This window comes from Rousettus aegyptiacus, unplaced genomic scaffold, assembly GCF_014176215.1.
Source record: "Rousettus aegyptiacus isolate mRouAeg1 unplaced genomic scaffold, mRouAeg1.p scaffold_m13_p_11, whole genome shotgun sequence".
Taxonomy (NCBI): domain Eukaryota; kingdom Metazoa; phylum Chordata; class Mammalia; order Chiroptera; family Pteropodidae; genus Rousettus; species Rousettus aegyptiacus.
The window spans coordinates 18503048-18525518 of NW_023416286.1; the positions used below are offsets into that span (position 1 = coordinate 18503048).

At 37.4% G+C, this 22471-nt stretch overlaps 1 protein-coding gene across 5 annotated transcripts in view; it reads left to right on the forward strand.

Annotated features, from left to right (window-relative positions):
- The first annotated feature begins 3623 nt into the window (after nucleotides 1-3623).
- RCBTB1 (RCC1 and BTB domain containing protein 1) overlaps nucleotides 3624-22471 on the forward strand; it is a 52904-nt gene continuing 34056 nt past the window's right edge. For 3 of the 5 annotated variants that reach the window (XM_016143123.2, XM_016143119.2, XM_036228563.1), the window contains exon 1: nucleotides 3624-3752. The gene's annotated coding sequence lies outside the window, so the exon portion shown is untranslated. The remainder of the gene's footprint in view (nucleotides 3753-22471) is intronic. The other 2 variants (XM_016143121.2, XM_016143120.2) reach the window with 1 other exon arrangement.

Here is a 22471-nt window from a genome sequence, read left to right on the forward strand (position 1 = left end):
TAGAAAATAAAAAAATAAGGGATTATAAGATGATAAGGTCTTTACAATCTGTGAGATCAACCAAGGGTTACTGCACCTAAAAAATAAATAAACAAATAAAAACTAAAACCCCATAATGATCTCCCATTACATTTGAAATAAAATCGTGAAAAAGCTTCAAAGCTCTGGGTGGTACCTCCACTTCTTAAGCTCTGTGGGGAGAGCTTTTATCTAAGATGTTTCTCTTTCCTAAACATACTCTCTTACCTGCTCTTCATATGGGTGACTTCACCTATTGTAAAATTTTTGGCTTAGATGTTACCTCCTCTCCAAGTATACCTTCCTGGTTATTTGCTATCACTGCATCTTCTTCACTTCCTTCAGAGTACAAATCACAAATTTATTTTACTTGTTTGGTGTCTCCTCCTCCAAACTGTCATCGAACCTGAAGAGACTGTCAAAGATTAGATTTCCTGGGAGGTAGATAGAGATTAGCATGTAGGAATTTTATTAGGGAATACTCTAATCAACATCTGTTGAATAAAAGAAAGGAGGATTCAGCAACAGTTAGTGGATGATGGCTGTCCAGAAGGGAGCCTGACTTTGAACAAAACAGCTCTCTTTTGCTGAAGCAATTTCTAAGAGGCCTGACAGTTATGGTCTAGACAGGGTAGTATGGCATTTCAGGATGGTCCATGGCATGTGCGACTCAGATCCACTTTCCTCGTGAGTCCTGGGAGTAGCTCCCCCAGGATGCTGGTGATCCTCTTTTCCTAAGGGAAACTTATAAAAGGAAAGTTAGTAAGATGAACTAGGACCTCCCTGCTGCTGCTAGTCTTGGAACTGCAACTTATATTTATCCTCTTCTTCCTCTGCTATCCATTCTAGATTCTCCTTCCTATCAATTAGCACCTCTGAAAGTTTAGGTGACTTACCTAGTGAAGTGGCTCGGACTGTCAAAAATCTCAGGCTTCACCTGCTGCACGTGGCCATTGCCATCAAAATTACACAAGACAGTACTAAGATGTCCAAGTTGATTATTCTGTTGTCAAACATATGCTTCCCTGCCTCCATTGTATAACAGTAGCTCTACTGCCTCTTGATGATAAGGAGTCAACCAGCCCCACCAGGATCTTTTTCTTGCCTGCTGTTGTTGGCATGAGGGGCCCAAAGTGCCTGGCTGTGTAGCTTAAAGTTCAGTTGAAGACTCTTTCTGTGCTTCTGGGTAGAAATGTTCTCCCTTTGGGAATCAAGACCTTTAAACCTGTAATTAACCGAATTATTCTCCTATGTCCCACTCCAACTTAAACCTTACATTAACTTTATTTCATTAGGTTCTTGGCAGATACTTTTTACCAGCATAGTCATCCATTAACACGAATATTAAGAGGAGTTGTCATCCCAACCCTTGGAGGTAGAGCCCAATTTCTTTCTTAAAGTACTAATTATATATTCAGTTATTTGTTCTATCAAAAAGTTTAGAGTGGTCTCAAATTTTTTTGGAACAAGTAATTTTGCTATTTTTAGTTAACAATTATAGAGAGCTTTTGGAACTGAAAAAAAAAAAAAAAGGTAAAAAATTACCTAGCACTAGTCCACAGGCCAATTTTAGGTGAAAAGCCTATGATTTGTCTGATGGAAAGTGACTTGATTCAATAAATAATATTATACTTATAGATATTTCATTCTTTCAGGTATATCAACATTAACCTAATTAGATTTCCTTCGTCCCAGAGGTGAGTGAAGTCAGTAAGTCCAGCCATATGGCTTTTCCTAAATAAATAACACTGATTTGCGTCTCTCTACCTTTGAACGTACTGCTCTTTCCTAGAGGGTCTTTCCCTCCCTCCCTAATCTAGCTACTATTTGTCCTCTATCAAATATTTGATAACTCAAACCCCAAACCCCTATTTTTTTCAAGTATGTGTGTTACAAAAGTTCTTTTGATCAGGTTGTAGCCTAAAGAAATTGTCTTCAGTTTCTTTGAGCAAAGTAGGTCTCTCTTAGAAAATTCACTGAACTGCCATGACCTTGGTCAAGACACTTCATTCAGTGGTTATCGGGGGCACTGTACAAGGCCTAGAAGTCCTGTTTCAAAGAATTTATAGTCCAGGGAAGAAGACAGAGATAAATAAATTTACCTTTAACAGGAAATGCATGGTACATTTTGGGGCAATGTGAGATTTAGGTATCAGACTATGTACAGTGTCCTGGAAATCAGGGGAGAAATTACAGTTGACAGTGTCTGAGCGAACTTCAATTGCTGATGCTGTTTAGTCATCGAAGAGGACACAGGGAAAAAACACAATAGTAAATGGAATTTGACCTGGATTTTGAAAGGTGAGTGGGAGACTGATGTGTACTTTGGAGTGATGTTAAAGATAACTAAAGCCCGACAGTAGATAAAACTGTAAAAACAGATTTTGTTCAGAAATTAGTGCAATAGGGGAAAAAGATTCCAGTATAGAACTGGACTCAATTCTTTTCCTGCAATAAATTCTGAACAAAATCTGTTTTTACAGTTTTAACTAATGTTTGGCTCTGGTTTTCCTTAAGAAGGTAGTAATTCAAGGTATTTCCAACAGCGGCAAAACAATGAACAAACGCAAAGAGGAGTAAAACAACTTAAGGGAAATAAGTAGTAATTCAAAGAAAAGTTAAGTAGTTGAGGAAAACAGGACTTCTCTGTAGCCAGAGCCTAGAGGAGTGTTGAAGTGCCAGAAGATGGGGGAAAGTAGGCTTCTTTTAATAGATTAGAGGAGCTATTTGGCGATACTTCGAAAATAAAGTTTTTCTATTTATTCATGGGAGCTCAAATGGGAAAAGTAAGTTTGAAAAAGATTGCTTGGAAAGTTCTGCCAAGAAGTGGGCTTTACCTTGTGGAGCCAAATGAGACTTTTCAGAAAGCTGTACAGTACTTTAATGAAGGTGAATTGGTCTCAGACGATAGCTGGAATTGCATGAAGCATCTCAAGCCTCAGTTTACTCATTTTTAATAAGAAAAGATTTGGGTCATTTGCCATCTTAGGTCTCCCCCAACCTTGATAGCCAACTTCCCAGGTACCTCTGACTTCCTTCCATTACCTGGGCCATGTTCTTCGAACCCTCCTTTCTTGGCGCAGCTGCCACCTTCCCTAACCTCCATCCTTACTCGGGTGCTTTTCGACTGACCAATGCATAAGTAGGTATAAGGGGGTACATCTCTGGAGTAAAGCGAATTATCTCCTTCTCCAGGACCGTTAGTCCCAGGCAGCATCAAGTGGGTAGAGCGCTATGGGGCGCGAGGAGTTCCCAGTCACTTTTCCGTCCTAGGTCCCTTGGGTCAGCTGGTCAACCCCCTCCTTCCTCCCACAGCGAAGCCATCCCGGGAGGACGGCAGGAGCCCGCCCCTCGCGCGTCCCTGGTTTCCTGACAAAAGCCTTGGCTGTCCCCAGGCTCCAATGCGACTCTCCGCAGAGCCTGATGGCTGGACTGCGCCCGCCAGCCTGCTCCTACAGAAGCCGCGGGCCCAGGGCCGAATAGCAACGCGAAGAAGGTGTGCGTTTTCGCCGGAGAGCTGGCCTGCAGCGGCCCGCGACGACGTCACGTGACGCGGCCGGGGCACGTGACCCGACGGGCCAGCCCCTGGAGCCCCGCCTCCTGCACTCCCCTAGGCGGGCAGTCAGTCGCGCAGCTTGCTGGTGATCCTGTGGCCCGCGGAGCTTCCAAGATCCCCGCCGCGCTCCCCGCAGCTGGCCCCGGCGGACGGCGAGCAGCAGCACCTGGCCTCCCAGGTAGCCAGTGGGGCGCAGGCCCCAGCCCGCAGAGGCCGCTTCCACCTCTGCCCCTCTCTGCTCCCCCTTCCCGCGGGCCGGCGTGCCCCGTTGCTGCTGCTCTCTCCCTCCTTCCCTCCCGCTGCGGGTTCCGGTCTCCGGCTCCGCACCGTTAGCACCTCAGCTACCGTTTCTTCCTCCCGGGAGAAGGAAGAGGGTGGGGAGAGGCTGGGTAAAGTTTTCCCTGCTCTCTCTTTCTTGAGCTGCAGCGTCTTGTCCTAGCTGAAGTCTGTCGCAGCTCTCGGCATTGTTTTGCTGGGAGACTCCCCCTCTCCCGACCCTCCCTATCTTCATTTGGCCCTTTCAAAGATCAAAGCATATCCTTCGTCTCTGGAGAAGAGGATAGTGGTGTCACAAACCATATTTTTAACTGTTTTCCTTTCCTCCATAACACGGACTCCACAAAGAGCTATTCACTTAGTAGGGACCTTTATCCAGGAGTGCGGTGAACTGATTGAAATGACATTTCTCTTGCCCTGCCTCGGATAAACTACCTGCTTTATATAATTTATCGAGGCACGCTCTGTTCTGCTTTCGTAAGTGGCTTTTTGTTTATATTTATTTGCATGTGAGACACTCCGAAGTCATCTGCTGCAGAACTCTTTGCAGCTGGGGATTACAATTTTATAAAGCAATATTATAATAATACTTAAACCCAAATTCATTGTCTTATTTGTCTTGGGCCTATTCTTTTTGAGGGGAGGGTTATAGCCATTGGAGGTAAAAACTGCGTTTCTGAAACTGCTGTGCATTGTGGGATCATACCATTAAAACATCAAGGTATATAATGTTGAAAGAAATGAAAAAATAATTAAACTGCTTGATGGTAGTTTATAGTGTACTTTAAACTTTAGAAAGTATCCGTCTGAAGTGAGCACTGGGTGAATTTCACCTATTTGAACTGCTTTCCGAGTTGAATAACTGTATATTTAGATTGTGTTAACGTAACAGTTAATCTGTGGTGTAGATATCTTTTAATCTATTGCGTGGATACCAGTCTATTAATACTTCTACGTAGACTACCCTTTAGTCTGTTTCTCTTGAAGAGGAAGGATATTAGTCATTAAAAATATTTCTTCCACAGTGATTTTTGTGTGCAATCAAAAGGATCAAGTTCTGGGAACTTCAGAAAACAGCCATAAAAACCAAAGCTCTCAAGTTTTCAGCTTGTAAGAAAAATTCTTTAAATTTTTTTAAGTTAAAAGGTGCCTGTATATTTTAGCTAGAGCTTGGCTCCATCTTAATAATCAGCAGCTCATGCTGAGAAGTCTAAGATAGTGTCCTCCTTTATCTGAAAATCAAGAGTGAGGAAGACACAACTGAGGGGAAGTCAAAGACCTTTATTATTATGCTGTTCCTTCTGTGTGTACTATATTAAACAATAAATCATGCATAGGAAACGAACTTTGGGCCCTTAAAGAGTTTAGAGTCTAGGCAGGACATTAGGACACACACACATATATTTAATATCTTGTTTAAAAAAATCTAAACGTCTCATATTGTGTACATGTTGAGGAATGCACAGGAGACATATGATGAATGTTGTCTGCATTTAGCCAAAATAAACCTCCTAGAGGAGGTCAGTTAATCAAATAATTATTTAAATCAATTATGTGTTTGACTGACAATATGAACTTAATTTTTAAAAATTTCCAAGTATATTAAGTCCACAATATAGACTTATTTTAAATTTCGTAAGAATGAAAGAAAATTCAGAAAATATGCAGCATAAGGAAGAATGTACATTACCTGTGATACAGCCATCAAAATAACAGGTAATATTTTGGGAGTATAAGTCCTTTGTACCATACAAATATATTGTGTTGCTCTGTTCAGATAGTGAAATTTCACATTGTAGGAGATACTATAAATTGATCTAGATTATCCAAATCTAGATCATTCTTGAGTCTGGAGAGCTAATGCAAAAGTTTGAGTATTGAAGAACTTAGCCAAATCTCTATAATTCTTCAGTTTAGATAGACTTTGGATAGCAAGAGTTCAAATAGCTGGGGATACCTTTTATTTTTTACTTTTATTTTTTTATTTTAGTGTTAGATACACTTTAAAAAGTGAGATTATACTCATGCATACATAATAAATTATAAAGTGTGAAATGACTTCAGGAGATGAAGAATTCCATCTAGAGAAGACTATGCTGAGACCATTTCTGAAGGATGGTGTCTGTTTTTCCTACAATTCTAGAAAAGATTCCATGGCTTTTCTGAGATTAGGATTCCACGGGGGCAAAATCTTTGCCGAGATATTATTTTCAATATTTACGGAAAAGTTCTAGTTATGGAAATAGACTATCCTATCTCTGATGCTTCAATCCCGAGCTCAAGTAAGATAGCAGAAACCTCCAGTAATATTGTTTACTGCTGTGGTAGAGTGTATCCAAAGATGCCTGCTGGCAATTCCTTCATTTCCATTCTTGACTGCCATCGAGAGATGGAGTCTATTTTGGCTCCATTTAAATCTAGGCTGGCCTTTGGACTTGCTTTGACCAGTAAAATGTGGTAGAAGTGATGTTGTGCCAGTTCTGGGCATAGTTTTTAAGAGGCATGGCAGCTTTAGCTTTTGCTCTCTTAGAAGCCAGTCTGCATGTATAGTAGAGGGTTGGATTAAACTGGGTGGAGAAAGACCATCTGGAGCAGTTCAGGTATGTGAGAGAGGCCTGTTTCAGCCCCAGTTAAGCACCCCCAGTGCCTGTGACCTCACGAGTAACCCCAGCTGAGTCCAGTAAAACACAAGTGAGAGAAAAAACCACTGAGTTTTTGGGATGTTATATTACTGAGCAAACGATAACTGAAACAACAACTAGCACCTCGTGCCATAAAATCCTGGGTTTAAATCTGGTTTACATATAAGTCAGTCCCAAGATTTGATCCCTGAGCACAAACTGTTGTATGCAGTAGCATGTTTTAATGATAAATCTCTAAATTAATTTTAAAAATTACATAGGGGTATACTTATTGAATTAGTTAAACCAGACTGGCTGTATCTGTACCCGATCAGGTAACTGATTAAGTCAAAAATCATTTTCTTTTATGTAATTGGTTGTTATTTGTATACATAATAGCTGTTATCAGTCTTTTTTTTTTTTTGGATGTAAAAATTTATTATCAGTCTTAACACTTTATGATATGAACATCTGACATGTATTAAAGTAATTACCCGTTATTGAGCAGACAGATGTGTGGTGTTTCTTGCAGTTTGTTGTTTGATAAATTTAGTACCTAATGATTGTAGCTTAAGTCCTTATAGTACTAATGTAAGATCTGCTGCAGTGAACACCTGCGCTTTGTTCTCAACAGTCAAGGAGAGTGAATCTTTGCAAACTGTTATTTCTAATGTGTATGTTACAGGATTTTAAACACACGAGCTATGGATTTTTCAGAAGCACTTCTGTCATTGCCTTAAAATGAGAAAAACCTCTGAGCAGCTTCCCATTCCAATTCTGGTTAAATCAGTTTTTTAAAAAACAACAAGTCTTTCCTGGAGAAAAAAAATCTCATAGGAGGTCAGACGGGTAGGGTACGATGGTCTCCCAACTTCTGCTGGGCTATCTCAGCATCTCTTTAGCTTTTCCTAATGAGTGCTCTTTCTCATTCTCCCTGGTGGCTGCTCAAGACTTTACCTTTTTTTAATTGTTGTTCCTCCAATCCACTTTCTATTGCTACCTCCCCTCTTACTTAATAGGAAGCTTTCTCTATTTCTTCACAGGGAAAAAATAAGTGACCTCAGAAGAGAATGTGCCCAGATGCAGATTAAACCACTATGAGATATGACTCCACACCCACTAGGATGGATATAATAAAAAAGACAGATAACAGTAAACGTTGGTGAGGATATGGATAAATTGGAACCCTCATAAATTGCTGGTAAAAATAAAAATTGTACACTCACTTAGCAAGTTGTTATTAGAGAAGGGGGCGGGCAGGAAGAAAGCAAGAGAAAGAAATCACCATTCTGGCTCCCCAACAATTAAACTCACTTTCATCCACATCCATCCTTCCCTTTTTTTGTGTGTTTTAATGGAAGATTTCCTCTCTACAGCTTATCTACACCTCTGTTTCAGATCCCGTTCCTTGTTACTTCCCCAGACACCTCAGTTATGTTCTCTCTTCTAACTTTCTACTGGCTCCTTCCCATTAACATTTAAACATTTTCACATTTCGAACATGTTTAAAATAAAAAGATCCCCCAAAATATATCTTTCATCCGCAGCCCATTTTACAGTTACTACCCATTCCACTTTTTTCCTTCGCAGTCAAACTTCTTGAGCAAGTTGTTTGTACTCATTTCTCTTCACCTTTCCTACGCTCTTCAAGTTACTGCAGTTTGGCCTCGTCTGCCCACAACCTTAATGAAAGTCTTGTTAAGATTACCAATAATTCTCTGTGAATCCAATAGACATTTCTTAGTTGTTACCTTGCTTGGTATCTTGGGAGCCTTTGATGCTTGTATTACCCCCTTTGTGTGATGCTCAGGTCCCTAGGATTTTATGACACTATTCTGGTTTTCTTCCTACTCCGCCTATTCCTTCAGTCTTTCCTAGGGGGTATCTTTGTCCCTTTGCTGTTGGAGTTCCTTAGAGTTCTGTCCAAGATTCTCTTCCCTTTTTATTCTACACACCTCTGTGATCTCATGCCAGATTTCCAAATTTCCAATCCAGATGTCTTTTTTGACCTTAAGATTTATAAATCTATCCATTGGACATGTCTACTTTGATATCCCATAGGTAGCTAAACTTAAAATGTCCAGAATATAATTCCTATCTTCCCCTGAAACTTAATGTGTTCCCTGTCATAGAAAATGGCATTACAGCTCACTGTCACTTAAGCTGAGCACCTGTCTATAGTCTTTGTCTCTGCCTTTCCCTTATCTAACTCCTCTCCTCCCATTCAGTCATTTATAGTATCCTCCTGAGCCTGTCTCTTGTCTAGTTTTCTCCATTTCCTTGGTGTGGGCTTCCATTTTTTCTTTCCTAGCCTACCACAGACACTTTAGACTCCTTCTAAGAACTCCTCCATCCCCATGTAGTCTGTACATATGGCCAAAATAATCTTTAACAGACATACATTTGATTGTGCCATTTCTCTGCTTAAGATCTTTCACTGATTACATGTTACTCTTAGGAAAAAGTCCAAGCTTTTTGGCTACAGCCCTGCTAAATTTCTTTTGGTTCCTCCACCAGACCTTTACCTGGCATATATGTGGTTCACTATTCTAGGTGCTTGTCTTCTTTTCAGGCAGTTGACACTTCCCAGTTCTGGTGCTTCCATAGCATCCAAACTCCACCGTGAGAGCACTGTGGTGAGCATCTGTTAATGTGTCTGGACCCCCTGACCCCATATAAGTTCTGCTGGGTGTTCAGGTGGTGGTGGTGTTTGCTCTGTGTCCTGTTTTCCTAGAGGACATTCAGTAAACATTTGTTGAATGGCTATAGTATGGTTCTGCCTGTCCACTGCTGGAATTTTAGTTTGATTTTAGGCCATCACAGATGGTACATTTAATATAGTGGAGACTAGTAGATAAAATCACTTTAGAGAGATCCATGTAGAAGAAGATTTATGATATTATAAATGAATTTGAACTTGGGCTCCTCCATTCCAGCCTTGGACTCATTAGAAAAATAAGATGAAGTATCGCTGTGTTCAATCCTTTTTTTAACCTGTTGGCCTATCTATTTTTATTGTCTATTTTGTGAAGCCTGTGTGTTTGGTGCAAAAAAGAACAAAACTGGAAGAAAATTATCTCTAATCATTTTTTTCTGGTTTCCTTTTAAAAATAAAAGTATCTCATAAAAGCATTTCTTTAAGAGATCACAGTCAGCTTCACACCCTTGGATATGTTATTTATTTATATTTATTTATTTATATTGCTAATGCTATTGCCATGGGTTGTTCGTTTTTCTAACCTGAGCTCATGACTTCAGTAGAATTATTTCTTCACTTACAATGAGCTGTCAGAGTCCCTATGTCCTAGAATTATCTAAAGCTTCTGTGCGATGAAATGAAAATGGCCCCTTGGATGAAGCTAAAGAATTACTTCCACGGGCCATTATTGTAAATTGTATTTCAAGTCATGTAACTTACTGGTGTTTGGGAAGTGACAGTGGCCTCTTAAAGTGAATGATGAATTTGAACAAAACTAATGAAGGAGTCCTGTGAAAGTTAGGAAATTCTTTGTGGATTTTGTTAAATATTCAGGACATCCTTTCCTTTTTATTCTTGCAGTATTGTTGGCTTGCAGAAAAAAGAAGTGGGGAACAGGTGTTCTAGCAGCTGGGACAGTAACAGCATCAGTGTTCCTCAGCAAATCTCTGAAGCTTTTCTTCTTTGCAGTACTTATACCATAGAATGGGTATAGTTTTAAAGTGGGTATATTTTTAATGTATTTTGAGGTTTATCCTATCTTATAGACTGGTCTGGATCTGGGAAATAAATTTCATGTCTAAATCAGTGGTGTAGCATCTGCTGAGTTTCAAAAAGCACATCAGAATATGTATTGAAGTAGATAAGAGCAACATTGGGCTCTTTTGTAACCTGAGATGTTTTTTGAATTGCTTTTGCTGTAGCATAGATATATAACGTAATGAGTAGTAAAGTTGTACCCCAAAAGTTTACCCCAAACCCTAGAACTCTATTTAAAAGTTTTCCCATAATTGAAATATAAAGTATTCAAAAATAGAGAAAAGATAGCCACACCCTTAAATCTTTTGTGCTCAAATGGGAACTTCCATTGGTGAAAAAGGAAGAAGGCTGTGAAAAACACTTGTTCCTGCAGGAAACTGAAGAAATGCTTACATTTTATCATTTGCTAGAATACCGAGAATTTGATTTTTTGGATTTCATATGATAGTTTTCTGGGATATATAATTTTTATATAGTTGTAACTTATGCACATAATTTTTTGCATTTACACATTCACATAGATCACATGGACTGTGTATTTGCATATTGTATCTATCATTTGCTTAGTTATTCCACTTACATTTGTATTCCAGGTTTCCATTTAGTAGGCACTGACTTACTATTGGACCTTAAGCTGTTCAGAGGCAGAGGTCATAATTGTTTTGTTCTTTATGATTTCTCCCAGCATTCTTGGTATATTGGGGCATCATCAGAAAAAGAATATGCTATTATTTTGTTCACATTATCATTCACTAGTTCTGTTTTTAAGGCATCTTAGACTTTATCAATAGCTCATTAACTATAAATAAATTCCTATTATGAGGCAGCTTGGTAACTTAAACTGATAACTAAAATCATCACCCATCCAGCTTATGAAAATTGAAAATCCTCTGTCAGGGATCTTCAGTGTACGTATAAGTGCTTCAATTGAATTAAATATTTTTGCATTGTGTAAAAATTATTTTTTATATTTGACATTGCTGTTTCAAACAGTCTAAACCTGGCTATGGCTTCTGTGCTAAAGAACATATTGGTCATTTAAAATGGATTGTTCCAGTATTCTGAGTCCTTCCTGTTTCCTGTGAGAACATCAGCTTCCACAGTAAAGAATGATACAGTCTCATGTCACGCTTCAAGAGTGACACCAGAAGAGTCCGAACCTGGTGTTAACTAGTTCTAAGGGTCGCTCACTCTATTCTGACCTCTTTTTCTTTGCAAGCTTTTAGGTCAGCAGAAAACAGGTCCAGGGTTGTAAAGTCTCATCAGTGGTATCAGTCTCCTTTGTGCCAAATACATTCTGGATAGAAAGGTGGTGGGATGGTATGTTGAGATCTGTGAGGACGCCACATGCTTATAAGTCAACCCCAAATTTCTCATATTGTTTAGTATTGAGAATATTTCATTAAAAACAAGGTTTTTCTGTACTGTTTTCTCCATTTCTTGTTGTTTTTCAAATTCTGTAACTATATTGAAATATATTTTTGCTGGATCAGTAAAACAAAACCTCTCCCCACCCTCCATTAAATTCTTGGTTCCTAGGGGAAAGGAAAATAAATGTGCTCTTAGAGGAATTAAAAGATTGCTTGCTTTATTATTATTCCTTTAATCTTCCAGTTCTAAGTGTAGATTTCTAAAACTGGAAGGTCTGTGGTTTGTTCTCTTGAGTGAATATCCTTTCAGAGTGTAAAAATATAGTAACCTTTTCTTCTCCATGCCATAGCTCTCTGAGGGACAGTACCATTCCCCGGGGAAAACCCATCCCAGGGAATGGGATATTGCCCTGTAGTAATAATGGACACAGAATAACGTCCATGGGAATATAGGATGCTTTTTCAAGCACCAATGGAAGTATGGTGATCCAAGTGGGTTGGCCTGTTACTCTCTGAGGGTGTTAAACTCTTTTCTAACCTCTGCTTGCATTTTTGTTTTCAGTTTTTCTACTCTTAATCTCCATACAGAAAAAAAAAATCATTGATTCATCTATTAATGCATCAAGAGTGATAATTCATGTTGAACATATCAATGCAATTTATGAGAAAGTATTTCCTAAATAAAATAATGGATAAAAAAGGTTGGAAAAAAAAATCACTATCTTATTGAAGTACTTTGGAAATAGGTATGTAATATAACTGACATGCTAATTACCACTCATTTTCATGATTATCAATCAAGCCCTAAAAGAACTGGTCATCATGACAATTCGTTTGTCAAGTTTGAATTGGCATGTGTGCCGAAAGTTCTAAGAAGGCTTTATCTCTTTTAGAAATGTTTCATTCAGAATATCCCTAATGTGAACTTGCCTTCCCACGACAGAATTAATGAATTATGATTGTACTTGTAAATAAATATTTTTAAGTTAACTGCAGTTAATTTTTAAAAATATGTCTCTGAGTTTATTAATGCAGGCTTAATATAAGCCTATAGGATCTAACTTGATTTTTTTAAATTACGGTAAAATATATATAATAAAATTAACCATTTTAACCACTTCTTGGTACATAATTTAGTGACATTAAATACATTCACATTATTGTGCAACTGTCACCATCATCCATCTCCAGAACTTTTTTTGTCATCTCAAACTGAAACTCTGTCAGTTTTATCATCCCAAACAGTAGCTCTCCATTCTTATCTTCCCTCAGTCCCTAGTAACCACCATTCTTTCTCTCTCTATGAATTTGGCTTATCAAGGTACCTCATATAAGTGGAATCATACAATTTTTGTTTTGTTTCTGGCTTATTTCACTTAACATAATGTTGTCAGGTTTATCCCTATTGTAACATGTATTCAAATTTCATTTTTAAGGCCAAATAATAGTTCATTGCATGCAAGTACCACATTTCGTTTATGCATCTGTCAGTAGATATTTGGGTTTTCCACGTTTTGGCTATTGCAAATAACATTGCTGTGAACATTGATGTACAACTATATATGTTTGAGTCCTTGCTTTCAATTCTTTTGGGCATGTACTAGAAATGGAATTGCTAGATCATATGGTAGTTATATGTTTAATTTTGGGGGGAACCATGGTAATGTTTTCTACATTGGCTGCATCATTTTACATTCCTACTTTCTACATTTAATTTTATATTAATAATTCATTTTACAGACTTGCCTGAAACACTCTGCCACCTTGAGTTGTGAATTTAAGGCAAGAATACCTCTTAAAACTTTTAACAGCTCTAGGGGATAAACGTTCAAATAACTAAGCTTTTATTTTTATTTAAAATATTTATTTTTCGGTCACAAAGTGTTTGTTGTAGAAATGTGGAATATATTTAAATAATACAAAGAAAAATGTCACCTCTAATTTCTCCAGAGAAATACATTTTGATGTTTATGTATCCTTTTTCTGTACATATTATACTTTAAAATATTATAATCATGTTATACATATTGTTTTATAAGTAAGCCTGTAGAGTAAGGCTTGTTTTTTTGTGGGGCATTTTGTTTTTAACTTGAAAATAAGCACATAGTTTAGCTTTTTGTTAGCGTCTTCCCTGGGGATGTTTCATCTGAGGGATGCACAGTAACATGGGAAGAAAAAGCACTGGGTTACCTTTTTCTTGAGATACTTAGTTAATCACTGCTGAATAATTCTGTATGTGTCCAGGGTTGTGGAGGTCAAGCAGGCCTTTGAAGATTCTTCTCTATTACCAGTGCCGCCTCAATATGTTAATAGAATAATGCCACGTGTTACTGTTTGAAGTATCTAAATTTTTGGCAAACTCTGGAGTAATAATTTAAATGTAGTTGAACTATATTTTCCTTTAAAGTAGAATATATACAATCAGAACATTATTTCTTCATGTTTAGGCAAATTTAGTAAATGTCATAAGATATTAGAGCTACCCTAGTACCTCTCTTCTGATAGATTTTGCATCGCAAAGTCATGATCAGCCACAAGGTTCTTGAGTCTGATATAGATTTCATAACAGATTAAAAGCTGGTCAATTTAAAAGCTAGTTAATTTTTAGTGATTATACCTGCCTTAGCTTTTTGGATTAATCATATATATTCTTTTTAATTTTGTGGTAGAGGATCCAACATTCAGTCTATGAAATTGATAGAATTTTGATACTTAGTATGATTTTCTTAACACTAGCAAAGTTGCAGCTGCCCCTCAGAAAACAGAATAATTAACATCTCATCGCAATTATCTAATTGTAATGATGATGGTGGTAATTTTGAGTTATAAAATTTTGGTGGTATATACATTTACATTGTGCTGCCTTAGTAAAGATATGCTATACACCCAAGCTCAAGACTCTGATCTGTTCTTTACAGCACATAGCACATCCTGGGCTTTCATGCCTCCACAGAACCTCTGGAACAGCTTGGTCTAAATTCCAAGGATGCCCTGTTCATGTCAGTAGGGTGAGCATAGTATAATGAAGACATTTTGTGCTTTAGTAGTCTGTAGTCCAAGAATGTACCCTCATGCTCACAGTCTTGTGGGCTCCCTGAGGACAAAGGTCACTTTTGGTCTCCAGGGCCTGTCTCCCAATGGCTTTTGGAAGAATGAAGGAATGAATGACATTGGTGAGGTTTGACCAGGTAAATGTAGACAGAGGCATATTGGGGAATGCTTTTTGAGAAGTGCTTTTTATATTTGAAGCATTTTAGAAAACGGATGCTGTGTACATTTACGAGACAAGATAGTCAGAAGGAAGTAATATTGGAGTTTAGCCATCAAAAGTTTAGCCATTGAAGTTTAGCCAGGATTGATGCTCTCCGTAAGAGTAATGAGGGGTGGTGATTGAATTCTTACTATGCCACTTATTGCTCTGTCACCTTGGGAAGTCGTTTCAACTTTGAACCTCATTTCTTATCTGTTGCTAAGAATGCATTATGGTCTCTTATAAGAGCGATGTGAAGATTAAATGAAATAGTTTATGTGAAGCTACCTAACACAGTATCTACAACAAAGCTGGTTCTTGACCATTGTTAGTTTCTTCCTTCCTGCTCTTTATTTGCTTGTGTTGCTAGGAGTAATTACTTGCATGGCTAACATTACAGCTTCTTTTCTCATGCTTTCAAAAATCCCCCATAGCTTTGTCATTTCATCTTGAACATAAAATCATAGATTTTTACAGAACATGTTTTTGAGGAACTCAGGTAAAGGGTGCATCATACCAATTGATTAAAAGTAAACCTGGGACTGAAACACGGGCCTCAGGACTCGGTGCTTTCCACTATGCTGTTGGTGAAGCTTTTTGCTTTTATGAGGGATGTGGGCGTGGAAGATATATGACCTGTTTTTATATTGACTCTTAAATTATAAGTTGTTACAGAAATATCTTGTAAAATAAAGCTTCAAGTAACTTAATGTGGGTAAAGTCAGTTCATATAATAAGCCATAAAATAAGTTTATACGAGCTTGATTTTTTCAGTAGATTATCAAGCTCTTACGGCAGAGTTCCCTGTAACCAATTAATCATTTTAGAATAATTATACTGCTTTCCGGAAATCGTATGATTTTGAATGGTGATATCCCTTTGTGTTGTAATTTTAAAAATGATGAATCTTATTTTTCTGGCTACTTTTCTCTTTTTTCTCAATTTATTTAAAATTCTATATTACATAGAATATTAAATTTTGAAGACTAATGTTCTAGGAAAATATGCTTATGGATTTTCTAGGAATTTACTTCATAGACGTTTTTGCTGTTACATTTCTTGTGCTCCTTTCCCTGCCTGTTTTGTCAGAGACACAGGCTGGCCATTTGGGGGACGTCTTTTTTGTTACTTCTAAAAGCATTTAAGACAATCTTCTTATCATAGATTGAGTATAAGTGAAGAAGAAAAGAACAACAGTCTAGTAGAAAAGATAGGGACTTTACCTAAAACAATGGCACATGGGTGTTTAAACATAGAAGACCAAGAGGTGAAGAATGTGCCTGCTGGCTCCGGACTGCATGGCTTTAGGTCCTGACTCTGCCACTTACTAGTTTGAGCAAATTTTATTTTTTCTTTATTATTTATTTTTATTTTTCAATTACAGTTGACGTTCAACATTATATTAGTTACAGGTGTACAGTATAGTGGTTAGACATTTATATAACTTATGAAATGATCCCCTGGTAAGTCTTGGTACCCATCTGGCACCATGACGTTATTATAGTATTATTGACTATATTCCCTATGCTGTACTTTACATCCCCATCAATATTTTATAACTTCCAATTGGTGCTTCTTAATCCCTTCACCTTTTTCACCCAGCCCCTCAGCCTTCCTCTCATCTGGCAATCGCTAGTTTGCTCTCTGTATCCATGAGTCTATTTCTGTTTTGTTTGTTTTTTTTAGATTCTACATGTAAGTGAAATCATATGGTATTTATCTTTCTCTGCCTGACTTATTTCACTTAACATGATACTCTCTAGGTCCATCCATGTTCTTGCAAACAGTAAGCTTTCATTCTTTTTTATGGCTGAGTAATATTGCATTGTATATATGCATCATATCTTTATCTAATCATCTGTTGATCGACACTTAGGGTTCTTCTATATCTTGGCTATTGTAAATAATGCTGCAGTGAACATAGGGGTGCATATATCATTTCAAATTAGTGTTTTGGATTTCTTCAGATAAATACCCAGAAGGAGAATTGCTGGGTCATATGGTAGTTCTATTTTTAAGTTTTTGAGGAACCTGCATACTGTTTTCTGTAGTGGCTGCACCAATTTACAATCCCACCAACAGTGTATGAGGGTTCCCTTTTCTCCATATCCTTGTCAATACTTGTTGTTTGTTGATGTATTGATGATAGCCATTCTGACATGTGTGGCAAAATTGTTTTAATTTGTATTTCTTTGATGATTAGCGATGTCAAACAGTTTTTCTTATGTCTATTGGTCATATGTATGTCCTGTTTGGAGAAATGCCTGTTCAGGTCCTCTGCCATCATTTTTTGATTGTTTGTTTGTTTTTGGTGTCAAGTTGTGTGAGTTCTTTATAAAGTTTGGATATTAACCCCTTATCAGATGTATCAGATGTATTGGCAAATATCTCCTCCCATTCAATAGGTTTTCTTTTCATTTTGTTGATGGTTTTCTTTGTTGTGGAAAAAAAAATTTAATGTAGTCCCATTTGTTTATTTTTTCTTTCATTTCTCTTGTCCGAGGAAATATATCCAAAAAATATTACTAAGATCAGCACCAAAGAGTGTACTGCCTATGTTTTCTTTTAGGAGTTTTATGAAATGGGGTATTAAATGTAAATCTAATTGATTTTGAGTTTATTCTTGTATATGATGTAAGAAAATGCCCAGTTTCATTTTTTTTTTGCATGTATCTATCCAGTTTTTCCAACACCATTTATTGAAGAGACTGTCTTTACCCCATTGTATATTCTTACCTCCTTTGTCATAGATTTTTTGACCATATAGATGTGAGTTTATTTCTGGGCTCTCTATTCTATTCCATTGATCTAAGTGTCTCTTTTTATGCCATACCATGCTGTTTTGATTAGTATAGCTTGTAGTATAGTTTGATATCAGGAAGTGTGATACCTCCAATTTTGTTCTTTCTCAAGATTGCTGTGACTATTTGGGTACTTTTATGGTTACATATACATTTTAGTATTATCTACTCTAGTTCTGTGAAAAATACCATTAGTATTTTGATAAGGATGGCATTTAATCTATAGATTGCTTTGAGTAGTATAGACGTTTTAATGATGTTAATTCTTCCTATCTGTGAGCACAGTACATTCTTCCATTTATTTGTATTTGCTTTAATTTCTTTCTTCGGTGACTTATAACTTTCCAAATATAGGCCTTTTACCTCCTTGGTTAAATTTATTCCTAGGTATTGTATTGTTTTGATACAATTGCAAATGGGATTGTTTTCTTAGTTTCTCTTTCTGTTATTGGTGTATAAAGTATAAAACGCAACTGATTTCTGAATATTAATTTCTGAATTCATTGATCAGTTCTAATAGATTTTTGGAAGAATCTTTAGGGTTCTCTATACTATCATGTCATCTGCAAATAATGACAGTTTTACTTCTTCCTTTCCAATTTGGATGCCTTTTATTTTTCTTGTCTGGTTGTTGTGGCTGGGACTTCTAATACTATGTTTAATAAAAGTGGTGAAAGTGAACATCTTTATCTTGTTCCTAATCTTAAAGGAAAATGCTTTTAGCTTTTCCCCATTGAAAATGTGAGCTGTGGATTTGTCTTATATGTCCTTAATTGCATTCTATTCCCACTTTGCTGAGAGTTTTTATCTTAAATTGATGTTGGATTTTGTCAGATTCTTTTTCTGCATTTATTGATAGGATTACCTGATTTTTATCCTTCATTTTGTTTTTGTGATGTATCACATTAATTGATTTGTGGATTCTGAAGCAACCTTGCATACCAGGAATAAATCCAACTTGATCATGGTATGTGATATTTTTGATGTATTGCTGAATTCAGTTTGCTAATGTTTATTGAGGATTTATGTATTTATGTTTGTCAAGGATATTGGCACACACACACATATATTTTTTGTAATATCTTTTTTTTTGTCTGGTTTGAGAATCGGTACTGCTGGCCTCGTAAAGTGAGATTGGAAGCCTTTCCTCTTGAGTTTTTGGAATAGTTTAAGCAGGATAAATGTTAATTCTTTGAAAGTTTGGTAAAATTTACCTATGAAGCCATTCAGTCAAGGACTTTTTTTGTTTGTTGGAAGTTTTTTGATTACTGATTTGATTTTATTTGTGGTTATTGGGCTGTTCAGATTTTCTGTTTCTTCTTGATTGTCTTGGAAGAGTATATGTTTCTAGGAATTTATCCATTTCTTCCAGACCATCCAATTTGTTGGCATATAATAGTTATTAGTATTTTCTTATAATCATTTGTATTTCTGTGGTGTCAGTTGACACCTCTTTCATTTCTGATTTTATTTATTTGGGTCCTCTTTCTTGATGAGTCAATTTTGTTTATCTTTCAAAGAACCAACTCTTGGTTTTGTTCATTTTTTTGTGATTTTTTTTTTTAGACTCTTGTTATTTCTGCGCTGATCTTCATTATTTCCTTTGTTCTATTCACTTTGGGCTTTGTTTGTTCTTCTTTTTCTAGTTCCATTAGGTGTGAGGTTAGATTGTTTATTTGAGGATTTTCTTGTTTCTTGCAATCGGCCTATATTGCTATGAATTTCCCTGACAGAACGGCTTTGGCTGTGTCCAATAGACTTGGGGTCATTGTGTTTTCATTTTTATTTATCTCAAGGTATCTTTTGATTTCTTCCTTGATCTCGTTGTTAACTCATTTATTATTTAGTAGCCTCCATATTGTTGTTTAGCCTCCTCAGTGTTTTCAATTTTCTTGTAATTGTTTTTTTACTTTCATACCATTGTGATCAGAGGAAATGCTTGATGTGATTTCAGTCTTCTTAAAATTATTGAGGCTAATATGTTGTCTATCCTGGAATATGTTCTATGTGTACTTGAGATGTAATGGAGTGTTTAAGTCCCCTACAGTTACTGTATTAGTGTTGATCTCTCCCTTTATATTTGTCAATATTTGCATTATATATTTAGGCGCTCTTACATTGGGTGCATAAATGTTTACAAGGGTTATATCCTCTTATTAAAGTGATCCTGTTATCATTATGAAATGTCCCTCTTTTTCTCTTGTTACGACCTTTGTTTTAAAGTCTGTTTTGTACGATATAACTATTGTTACCCCAGATTTTTTTTCTATTATTTTTGCATGAAGTGTCTTTTTTTCTTCCCCTTACATTCAGTCTGCATGCATCTTTCTGTCTGATGTAGGTCTTTTGTAGACAGCATTTGTGTGGGTCTTGTTTTCTTTTCCATTCAGCTACCCTATATCTTTTGATTGGAGCATTTAATCCATTTACAATTAAAGTGGTCATTGGTAGGTATGCAATTATTGCCATTTTATCACTCATATTTATGATCTTTCTTTTTCCCTTCTCGTCTTAAAGAAATCCTTTTAACATTTACTGTAATACTGGTTTGTTGGTGATGAACTCTTTTAGCTTTTTCTTGTCTTTAAATGATAGCCTTGCTGGGTAGTCTTGGTTGTAGGTCCTTGCTTTTTATCACTTTGAATATTTCATGCCAATCCTTTCCGGCCTGCAAAATTTCTGTTGAGAAATCAGCCAACAGTCTTATGGGAGCTCTCTTGTAGTAACTGTTTTTTTCATGCCACTTTTAAAATTCTCTGTCTTTAATCTTCGGCATTTTAATTATAAGGTATCTTGGTGTGGGCCTCTTTGGGTTCATCTTCTTTGGGATTCTCTGTGCTTCCTGGACTTATATGTCTGTTTTCTTCTCCGAGTTAGGGAAATTTTTGTCATTAGTTCTTCAAATAGATTTTCAATTCCTTGCTCTTTTCTTCTGGTATCCCTGTGGTGCAAAAGTCGGTACACCTGATATACCAGAGGCCCAGAGACCCTTTATACCAGGAGTCCCCAGTCCCTAGGCTGTGGACTGGTACTGTTTCATCATGTCAAGTATTTTTTGCCAAGCCCTTCTGTTCTGCATATTTTCTTTGGAGAAATCAGCTGCCAGTCTTATGGGTGCTCCCTTGCAGGTAACTAACTGCTTTTCTCTTGCTGCTTTTAAGATTCTCTTTGTAATTAACTTTTGGCATTTTATTTATTTATTTATACTTATATTTATTTATTTTATGATGACATTTTGGCATTTTAACTATGATGTGTCGTGGTGTGGGCCTCTTTGGGTTCCTGGTTTTTGAGACTCCCTGAGCTTTCTGGAGTTGTATGTCTATTTCCTTCACCAGATAAAGAAAGTTTTTCATCATTATTTTTTCAAATAGGTCTTCAATGCCTTGTTTTCCTTCTGGTACCCATATGACATAGATATTTTTACATTTAATAGTGTCCCATAAGATCCTTAAATTATTATTATAGTCTTGGCTTCTTTTTTCTCACCATTCTGATTGAGTATCCTTGGCTTCCCCATCTTCTGTATACATCTTTCAATCTTCTTTATTCACTCGCTTTATTCTATTTACTATACTTTTCAAATAATGCATTCTTCATTTCTGATTAGTTCCCTTTTATAATTTGCATTTCCATTTTTATGTTTTTTATCTCTTTGTTAAAGTTCTCACTGAATTCATCTTCCCCTAAGTTCATCTTTATAACCAGTGTTTTGAATTCTGCATCTGTTAGATTGCTTGACTCCATTATTCCTGGATCTCTGTTACATTCTCGTATATGGTTTCTGCTTCTTTGTCTTCCCGTTTTGGCTGCCTTTCTGTGTCTGATTCTGTTTACTAAGCAAGCCTGTTAAGTCTCCTGGTCATATTAGTGTGGATTTGTAGGTGGCCTGTGGCACAGTCCTGAGAGGGATTCATCTGTAGGCCAAATTTAGCCCCAGCCTCTGTCCCTCCAGGGCCACCTGTTAAGATTCAGCAAACAATCCACAGATGCTGTGCTTATAGTTGCCTCAAAAGGCTGCATCAGAAACTGTGGTCAGCTGCCACCAGTATGAGTCCAGGTGCTGCTCAGCAAGGGGCACCTGACTCACCAAGGCTACATTTGGAAGTGGCTTGGGTGGGGCTGTAAGTTGGGAGAGGCAGAGTATCAGAGAATCCTCTGGGCAGACCAGCCTCTGTTATCCAGTTTGATGATATCTCAACTGTGGTGGTGCTGAGTCTATGCACTGGGATGGGGGCGGGCTCAACAGAGGGATAGTGGATACTGCCGGTACTTCTGTATAGAGTGAGCCTTGCCTCGCTTCTGGCCCTCACTCCGACAAGTCAGTGTCCCCCTGTAAGTCCCTGGTGCCCTTGGAGTGGCCAATCTGGAGCTGGTGCTCAGAGTGAGCAGGTCTATCACCGCGAAAGTCCGGTCGCCGACCGGCCCCTTTAAGAGGCGTCTGCAGCTGCTGCTGCCATGGCCTCTGTCCCACTCAGCTACTCAGGACCAGGCAACCTTGCGTCCTCGCCCTGTCCTACTTCCTCCTGTTACAGGGTGATTTATTCTTTCTCTCCGTAGTTGTAAGACTTATTCATCTGATCTCAGGCAATTTTCCTTGCTGCTTGCTCCTTGTTTCTGTCACAACTTTGATTTGTTCACAAGATGGATAAACAGAGCCTCTATCACCTACGCCATTTTTTTCCTCTCTCGTTGGATTCTTTTTTCTTGTTGCCATTCTGATTGGGTGTTTTCTGCTACCTTACCTTCCAAATTCCTGATTCAGCCCTCCGCTTCATCTAATCTACTGTCAATTCCCTCTAATGTATTCTTCATTTCAGTTTTTGTGTTCTTTATTTCTGGC